Consider the following 7,866-nt stretch of genomic DNA (forward strand, 5'->3'; position numbering starts at 1 on the left):
TCCACACACTCACTACCCTCTGCGTAAAAAACTTGCCCCGCACATCACCTTTATAGTTTTCTCCTCTCACCTTAAATCTATGTCCCCTAGTAATTGACTCTTCCACCCTGGGAAAAAGCTTCTATCTACTCTGTCCATGCCACTCATAATTTTGTAAACTTCTATCAAGTCGCCCCTCAATCTCTGTCGCTCTAGTGAGAACAATCCAAGTTTCTACAACCTCTCCTCATAGCTAATATCCTCCAGACCAGGCAGCATCCTGGTAAACCTCCTCTGCACCCTCTCCAATGCCTCCATATCCTTCTGGTAATGTGGTGACCAGAATTGCACGCAATATTCCAAGTGTGGCCTAAACAAGGTTCTATTCAGCTGCAGCATGACTTCCCAGCTTTTATACTCAGTACCCCTGCCAATGAAGGCAAGCATGCCATATGCCTTCCTGACTACCTTATCCACTTGCATTGCCACTTTCAGTGACCTGTGGACCTGTACACCTAGATCCCTCTGCCCGTCGATGCACTTAAGGGTTCTGCCATTTACTGTGTAATTCCTGCTTGTATTAGACCTTCCAAAATGCATTACCTCGCATTTGTCTGGATTAAACTCCATCTGCCATTTCTCTGCCCAAGTCTCCAACCGATCTATATCCCGTTGTATCCTTTGACAATCCTCTTCACTATCTGCAACTCCTCCAACCTTGGTGCCGTCTACAAACTTGCTAATTAGCCCAGTTACATTTTCATCCAAATCATTTATGTATACTACAAACAGCAAAGGTCCCAGCACTGATCCCTGCGGAACTCCACTAGTCACAGCTCTCCATTCAGAAAAGCACCCTTCCACTGCTACCCTCTGTCTTCTATGACCAAGCTAATTCTGTATCCATCCTGCCAGCTCACCTCTGAACCCGTGCGACTTTACCTTCTGTACCAGTCTGCCATGAGGGACCTTGTCAAAGGCCTTACTGAAATCCATGTGTATAACATCCACTGCCCTTCCATCGTCGATAATCTTTGTCACTTCCTCGAAAAACTCGATCAAGCTAGTGAGACACGACCTCCCCTTCACAAAACCATGCTGCCTCTCTAATACGCCCATTTGCTTCCAAATGGTAGTAAATCCTGTCACGAAGAATCTTCTCCAATAATTTCCCTACCACTGAGGTAAGGCTCACTGGCCTGTAATTTCCTGCATTATCCCTGCTACCCTTCTTAAACAATGGAACAACATTGGCCATTCTCCAGTCCTCTGGGACTTCACCCGTAGCCAGTGAGGATACAAAGATTTCTGTCAAGGCCCCAGCAATCTCCACCCTTGACTCCCTCAGTACTCTAGGGTAGATCCCATCTGGCCCTGGGGACTTATCCACCTTGATATTCTTCAAGACGCCTAACACTTTTTTTATCTCAACATGATCCAGGCTATCTACACACTCTTCCCTAGACAAATCGACTGTTAAGTCCTCTCTTTGGTTAATACTGATGAGAAGTATTCATTCAGTATCTCTCCCATTTCTTCTGGCTCCACACACAGATTCCCACCTCTGTCCCTGAGTGGGCCCACCCTTTCCTTGGCTACCCTCTTGCCCTTTACTTATGTATAAAAGGCCTTGGGATTTTCCTTAGTCCTGGTTGCCAGTGACTTTTCATGACCCCTTTTAGCCCTCCTGACTCCTTGCTTAAGCTTCTTCCTACTTTCTTTGTATTGTCCACGGGCTTCATCTGTTCCCAGCCTTCTAGCCCTTACGAATGCTTCCCTTTTCTTTTTGACTAATCTCACAATATCCTTCGTTATCCAAGGTTCCTGAAACTTGCCATACTTATCCTTCATCCTAGCAGGAACATGCTGGTCCTGAATTCTTATCAACTGATGTTTGAAAGCCCCCCCCACATGTCAGTTGTTGATTTGCCCTCAAACATCCGCCTCCAGTCTAGATTCCTCAGTTCCTGCCTAATATTGTTATAATTAGCCTTCCCCCAATTAAGCACCTTAACCCGAGGACTCCTGTTTTCCTTATCCACCAGTACCTTGAAACTTACTGAATTATGGTCACTTTTCCCGAAATGCTCTCCTACTGAAACTTCGACTACCTGGCCGGGTTCATTCCCTAATACCAGGTCCAGTATTGCCCCTTCCCTAGTTGGACTATCTACATATTGTCTCAGGAAGCCCTCCTGGATGCACCTTACAAATTCTGCACCATCCAAACCCCTAGCACTAAGCGATTCCCAGTCAATATAGGGAAAGTTAAAATCATCCACTACAACAACCCTATTGCTCTTACATCTTTCCAAAATCTGCCTACATAACTGTTCCTCAATCTCCCGCTGGCAATTGGGAGGCCTATAGTAAACCCCCAACATTGTGACTGCACCCTTCCTATTCCGGAGCTCTACCCATATTGCCTCGCTGCATGAGCCCACTGAGGTGTCCTTTTGTCGCACAGCTGTGATATTCCCCTTAACCAGCAGTGGAACTCCCCCACCTCTTCTACATCCCTCTCTATCCTGCCTGAAACATCTAAATCCTGGAACATTTATCTGCCAATCCTGTCCATCCTTCAACCAAGTCTCTGTAATAGCAATAACATCATAGTCCCAAGTACTAATCCAAGCTCTAAGCTCATCTGCCTTGCCTGTTATATTTCTCGCATTGAAACAAATGCATTTCAGTCCCCCAGTCCCACTGTGTTCAGTAATTTCTCCCTGCCTGCCCTTCCTCTTAGTCCTACTGACCATATTCACTGGTTCCCAGTCCTTTATTTCACCTGCTGACCTATTGCTCTGGTTCCCACCCCCCTGCCATACTAGTTTAAACTGTCCCGAGTGACACTAAAACCTCGCAGCCAGGATATTGGTGCCCCTCCATTTTAGATGCAACCCGTCCTTCTTGTACAGGTCCCACCTGCCCCGGAAGAGATCCCAATGATCCAGATATCGGAAACCCTCCCTCCTACACCATCTGTTCAGCCATGTGTTCAGCTGCACTATCTTCCTATTTCTAGCCTCACTGGCACGTGGCACAGGGAGTAATCCTGAGATTACAACCCTAGAGGTCCTGTTTTTTAACTTTCTGCCTAACTCCCTGAACTCCCGCTGCAGGACCTCGTCACTCTTCCTGCCTATGTCGTTAGTACCAATGTGTACCACGACCTCTGGCTGTTCTCCCTCCCCCTTCAGAATGTCCCATACCCGATCAGAGACATCCTGGACCCTGGCACCAGGGAGGCAACATACCATCCTGGTGTCTCTTTCACGACCACAGAAGCACCTATCTGAGCCCCTGACTATAGAGTCCCCTATGACAATTGCTCTTCTGTGCTTTGACCCCCCCTGCTGAACAACAGAGACAGCCGTGTTGCCACTACTCTGACTACTGCTGTTGTTTTCCCCTGATCAGCCATCCCCCTCAACAGTATCCAAAATGGTATACCTGTTAGAGAGGGGGACAGACACAGGGGATTTCTGCACTGACTGCCTGCCCCTTCTAGCGGTCATCCATCTATCTGTCTGTACCTTGGGTGTGACCACGTCTGTAAAACTCCTGTCAATGACGCTTTCCGCCACCTGAATGCTCCTAAGTGCATCCAACTGCTGCTCCAACCGATCCATGCGGTCTGTGAGGAGCTGCAATTGGGTACACTTCCTGCAGATGTCGTTGTCCGGGACACTTGAAGCGTCACAGATTTCCCACATCCCACAGGTGAAGCACTTCACCCCAGCAACTGCCATTGCTAGAACTATTTAATAAATTAATTTAAATCTAATAACTGCTTCTTGACTCCTTATTAACTATACATTCCCTAGGGCTAGATTTCTACTATAAATGCTAAATTCTAAGCTCAGTAATCTCCTGATTCTGGTCTAGATGCCCTCTACTTATTAATTAAGTGATTAATTTATTTGGTTTAATTCGTTTAACAATGTTTTAGTTTCAAATTCAGTGTAGATTCTCTATCCGCCAATCAGATCACAGATTTACCCTGACGTCACTTTTAATTTTTTTTAAAAGACCCGAGATCCGCGAATCCCCGACATAAGGTTTTTATACTCACCTCTCTGGAACTCCTCCCTCCGACTCTGCTCCCTGGAACTAGGCCGCGAATCCCCGATGTAAGGTTTTTATACTCACCTCTCTGGAACTCCGCCCTCCGACTCTGCTCCCTGGAACTAGGCCGCGAATCCCCGAGGAAAGGTTTTTATCCTCACCTCTCTGGAGCTCTGCCCTCTGACTCTGCTCCCTGGAACTAGGCCGTGAATCCCTGATGTAAGGTTTTTATACTAACCTCTCTGGGACTCTGCTCCCTGGAATTGCCTGCTTAATTGTCCGTGGGTGCTCTTCTGACTTTTGCGTGTTCCCACCAAGCGAAATATCACACAGGACGCTTGTCCAACGTCATCCCCCGCGATTTTACGCTTGTTCGGGTCGGGTGTGTGCCTGACTGGGACGTAAAATTCTGGCCTATGGCCTTTGAACCCTGCTGTCAGGCTGAAATGGGAGTCAGTGGGGAACAGTCATATGTTGTGATTTTCTACGGAGCGACCAATCAATGGTCAGAGGGGCAGGCTCACTCTCCAACTAAGGTTGGCGGGCATCTCAAAGCTTGAGGGCCAATCACAGGCCTTACAGCTTGAAAGCTGCAGCAGGATGTCATGGCAGGTATAAGGAGAGGGCATGGCAAATGGAGGCACCCTCTCTTTGACTTTTAAAAATTTAAAATAAAGAATGCCTTTTGCAGCTAGGCCACCATTGTGGGAGTAGGAGGGGGGGCTCAGAGAGAGCCTCTATGGCCTGGTTGCAGCACTGCCCCCAACCCCCGCACCCTCCCCACCCCACCCCCACCATGCCTGTTGCCAGGAGGATGCCTCTCAACTGGCCCCCATCTGCTGCCAGGAAAATGGCTCTGGGAAAGATAGAGCTGGGAAAACAGCACACAGGCCGGTGATGCTGTTTCAGTGCCTGGCTGCCCCCATTTCCGGCCCCAGCAAGGTCTGGAAATCAAGCCTTTGTTCTTGACTAACCTAAACAAATGCCAACACAGGTTTTACAGCTAGTCTTGCAACTTGGGCAAATAAATACAAAAATCATCAAGATGAGTTTAACAAATAGTTCTGTAATAACTAGATGGAATTAATAGCCTGACATCAGAGCTGTGCTCCCAGTATATAAAGCTCTGTGCCAAGAACATGGGATTGTTAATTTAGATCAACCCTCTGTTGCTGGAATTTTTATCTATTCTTTTGTCACCACTAGACTTGATTATTTTCAGTGCCGTCTTTTATCATCCTTAACCTTCCACAAACTCCAACTTGTCCAAAGCACAGCCAGCCATTTGCTGTCTCATGGTAAGTCTCATTAATTATGTCTGCTTGCTGATCTATTTTGGCTCCAAGCTCTGTTAGATTTTATCTCTATGTCCTCATTTCCAAATTTCTCCACTGCCCTACCCTAACCTGCTTCTACAACCCCCTCCATTGTATCATAACCTTTGGTCCTCTCATTCTGGTCTTGTATGTATTTATTGTTCTGCCCATTGCCCACCTTGGGTCCACTTTCTGCAACTTGCTCCTTTAACTTTTCCCGCTCTCAGCTTCTGTCTTTTCCTTTAAAAGTTGTCTCAACACCATCTTTTTGACCACGCTTTTGGTCAACGCTCCTAATTCCCTCTCCACGGCTTGGCGTCCATTTCCCTTCCATTACCATTACACAGTTTTTACATTAAAGGCGCTATACAAATCCAAGTCATTCTCATAAATTCATCCTTGCACCCTTGTCACTGCCTTCAAATGCATGGCAGAGATTAACTTTTTAAAAGCTCCTCCAAGAGTGTAATCAATTTCACAACGATTGATGGAATTCTATAGGAACCAACTGAATCTATTTTTTTTTAAAAACTCACTCACCTTGACAGGCAGCCTGCCCCCATTCCTCTAGGACAATTCTCCTCCTGCCACTTGAGGCCAAACCTGGGAAATCTTCCAGGATCAGCAGCAGGCCAAACTTACAGTAGGATATACACCTCAGAGAAACACCAGGTATGTCAGCAAATGGTGATTAGTTGACATATATCTTGAGTTTTAAAAGTCTGAAAATAGTGGGGAAAAAAGACAAAGAAGCAAAGAGCCCACAAATTCAGAAAGAAACAATTAATTAGGAGAATGTGCAAATGACTCTTGATTTGCACACAATGGAGATGCAGGAAGAGTGTGCAAGAAAGTGGATTTGGAGAAAAGGAACAATAAACTGGAGACGCACTGACCATAGTAATATAGGAAATGTTCACAGTCAGAACGGGGATCAAGCTTCTTCTTGTATCCTGTCCAGGAGTGTGACAGGTCTGCTAAAGGAGCCTGCCCAGATATTCAAGTCCTGAGTGGAGTTGTGGCTTTATATTTGTGCTTTGCGTCACATGCAAGGACATCAGAGTTTCATGAAAATGGACATTTCACAACATGTACAACCCATCACAGTCTGTTCAGGTTTCCTTGCTGCGTTATCAGCAAAAACATACTATTCATCCTAAAACCAAAGCTAGAACACTCATGGGTACAATTCCAAAACACCAACATGATGCACAATTTTACAATACAGTAACTACTGGTACCTAGTAATTGTTTTAAAATAACAACTACTGATACAATTATCACCTTCCTATTGTGGTGACAATACAAAATGTTCCAAGGTCAAATTAAAATGCACAGTAAAACATAGCAGTTAGAATCTGAAACAACAAATAGCAACAAATAAATCCAAGCAAACATTATTGTTAGAAAGGTGTTTCTCTTTTTTGTTAGCTATTACTACTTGAAAAATGTGTCCCGTGTATAAAAAAGTTGGAAGTCTTTGACGGAGAGTTAATAGACTGTAGGGGTAATTTCACAGTCCTGCTTCAGAGGAAGCTAATTTGAACAATAGCATGATTTGGGATTGAGCCACAATATTGTAACCCTATTTCTAACTCCGAACATACCTCCCAACAGAAAAGAAGAGCACGAAATCACACTTGATTTCTCCACATTTAGTAAAGTATTGTAATTCTTTCCATACGTTTTCAGTGCATTTTAATATACAGCTAAACTCAGGCTGGATAATTAGAATCCAGAAAAGAATAAAAAACACATACATAGGAAATAATCTCTCCATGTCTGCTTCTCCCTGTTCAGGCCTCTGCCCTGCCCACCATTCACTCTCCCCTTCTACTGCGTTCCTCTATTCATATTTTTCTTTATCTCTTGTTAACGAGTGAATTGCATCAGTGGTAAATTATATGAATAAAAATAAATGCTTAAATATTTTACTGGGAAAGCAAAGACAATAATTTATTTCTTTCCAATAGAATTCCATTCCATTGGACTGTCCTGATTTCACAGTTTGATTTCAATATTTTCCTGATTTTGGAGCAGTATTTCCAAATATTACAACTTCCTCTCACCCAGCCGCAAATATGCACCAAAGATTCCAGTTCAGAGGGAGCGGTTCCTCTTCCAAACGATGGTCTCTGGTGATCTCAAACCTTTTTATCCAATCTGCTATCTAATGAAGTCTACTTTTATTTGTTCAACTTGGCCACTTCTTATATTTTTCTTTTTTTTTTGCTAAGCAAATGACTCAAGTGTAATTCATGGCATTGTAAAGTGTTAACAATGTAAATCCTCTCATTCTAGCACATTAGTATTGTTCAAAATATGTAATTACCCTTTAAGAGAAATCAGTATTCCTGGCAAACTATTTCAGTGATCTGTTAGGATTGCACTGAATTCCAGCTCAGTATTTGCTGTGAGTGCCTCTTGGTTTAGTAACCTTGCCCTGTTTATACTGCTGGTGCCTCTGCTGCAGGCACTAAAATAATACATTCTTGCGCATGTT

Source organism: Cetorhinus maximus, chromosome 15 (assembly GCF_964194155.1).
Source record: "Cetorhinus maximus chromosome 15, sCetMax3.hap1.1, whole genome shotgun sequence".
NCBI classification, from domain to species: domain Eukaryota; kingdom Metazoa; phylum Chordata; class Chondrichthyes; order Lamniformes; family Cetorhinidae; genus Cetorhinus; species Cetorhinus maximus.